The 2,294-nt window shown below is 39.6% G+C and overlaps 1 pseudogene; it reads right to left on the bottom strand.

Annotated features, from left to right (window-relative positions):
* Positions 1-2,294, bottom strand: part of LOC100957964 — an 8,659-nt pseudogene that overhangs the window by 4,566 nt on the left and 1,799 nt on the right.

Below are 2,294 nucleotides of genomic sequence, written 5' to 3'. Positions count from 1 at the left end.
CAGACCCGGCAGGTTCGTGTACCCAGCACCCCCTCAGGGGTTCCTTAGAGAGTTTGGAGGTGGCATAGAAAGTGAGATATGAAATATGTTCTTGCCCATTTTCTCTAACCCTTCCTCGCTTCAATTCAAACATTTCTAATTCTCTGTTGTGGTTGCAGTAAAGATTTCCTTTTTAAAAAAGGAAAAAGAGACTTGACAGTGTCCCTATTCTTTGCTGTTGTTCATTTTTTCCTTATGCTTGAAAATCATTGCTGAGCCTGAAATTACACTGGTGAGAAATAAGATCAGAAATCAAAAACATATACGTATATATAGTCTTGTGTTTTTTTTTTTGGAGTCTCATTTTTGTCACCCTTGGTAGAGTGCTGTGGCATCATAGCTCACAGCAACCTCAAACTCTTGGGCTCAAGTGATTCTCTTGCCTCAGCCTCCCAAGTAGCTGGGACTATAGGTGCCTACCACAATGCCCAGCTATTTTTAGGAATGAGGTCTGCACTGTCTCAGGTTGGTCTCAAACTTGTGAGCTCAGGCAATTCATGGGCGTTGGCCTCCCACAGTGCTAGGATTACAGGCGTGAGCCACTGCGCCTGGCCTCTAAAACATATTTTTTAAATCAGTGCTACTAAAATAGGAGAAGTTTCAACAAAGATTTGTATGCTATTCTATAAAATAGAATTTCTTCTCCTTAGGAAGAAATTAAATTTTGTTATTACCACCCATCAAAACCTATTCTGCTGCTGCTTCCAAGCTCTCAATATTTGATAGTGTGAACAAAAGTCTAACAAACAAATTTCAGTCACACCTTACCCCCAAATCATTTCATTCAATGGCTGCATAGAATTTCTTTTGAGAAGGCAGGCCTCAAATCTATAGGAAACTCTGGAATGAACATGTATACTTACCAAAAATAACACACGTTATGTAAGGGCAGAATCTGCATCATATTCTTAAATATAATCACTAATATCGACCTGCCAGATCCCAGAACTTCACTCTGCACTTATCAGCAAACCATGTCAAAGTGTAAATGATAACCAGGAAAAAATACCATCACGAAGGCTATTTTTCTTTGATGGGATCACGAAGGAAAAAGGAACTGCAAGAGGAAAAGTGAAACCCAAGCTTTGGCTACTTGTTGAAACTTCATTACTTCAATGAAAGAGAACAAATTTCTATGGAAAGAATCAGCAAACATCAGTTCTTTCCATGTATTTTTTTCCTTCACATCAGATTAAACAGAAGTTGCTGTCATTCTAGAATCAGTGATTCCAACTTTTTTTAATTAGAAAAAGTTCACCTGAATATTTACATAATTTTTATTGCTGTTTATTATAACAAAAAATGTTTAATTTGTAGGATCCATTCACTAACATATGAAAATGAAATCCATCTCTCAAGAAGATACAGAAAACACAATTATAGCTGACTGTATCTTTTGCTCAACGTATAGCATGAGTTAAGAGAAATTCTTGCATGTCATTTGGTTCTTGTTCATCTGTGTTCATCTCAGAAAGCAAAACAATCCATTTGACTTTCAATAAATATCAAAGTCACTGCCAAAAAACATATATAGTTTCCACAGACCAGAGATTCAAGAAAAAGCAGTTTTGGTGAATGATTCCCAGAATCAAGGGGATCCTCCTTTAGTCCAATGATGATGTCAGGAAGGTTGCTTCCACTGCTGGTTGACTTCTGTCTCACTCCCGCCGCTGGAGGAACTAACTTGAGTACTGCTTTCATGGGGGCTGGTGGTGGTGACAGGCATACTGCTTGCTGTTAAGAGTGAGGTCAAACTATCCAAAAACATAGGAGGACAGTTCTGGGGATCAATTGGCATAAGGGAAAAAAAATCCAAACCTGGCAAATCTCATGACATGCTTGATACTGGCGTGTGGTGGAATAGTACTGAGTAGTCTGTTAATGAAGGCGGAATAGCAACCGAATCAACCAAAGTCCCACTGGGCACCCTTACAGAAGATAACTGATACATGAGAACCCCTTTGGTTGGGCTGCTTTGTGTTTCTGACATAAAGATGCATTTCCTTTTAGCAGGAGGATCTTCCTCTTCATCAGAAGAGCTTTCTACTGTCAGGTCGATAACATCCACTTTCTTCTTACTTGCCTCATTGGCTACAGTCACAAAACAAGGTTTACTGAGGACACTTGAACTTTCCATTTTTGTACATGGTTGGCTGGATACTTTCTTTTTTTTTTGAGACAGAGCCTCAAGCTGTCCCCCTGGGTAGAGTGCCGTGGCATCACAGCTCACAGCAACCTCCAACTCCTGGGCTCAA

The sequence above is a fragment of the Otolemur garnettii genome, unplaced genomic scaffold (genome assembly GCF_000181295.1).
Source record: "Otolemur garnettii isolate 467f Iridium unplaced genomic scaffold, OtoGar3 scaffold00092, whole genome shotgun sequence".
NCBI lineage: Eukaryota > Metazoa > Chordata > Mammalia > Primates > Galagidae > Otolemur > Otolemur garnettii.
Note: the sequence above shows the minus strand (reverse complement) of the source record. Positions and strands in the feature narration are given on the sequence as shown.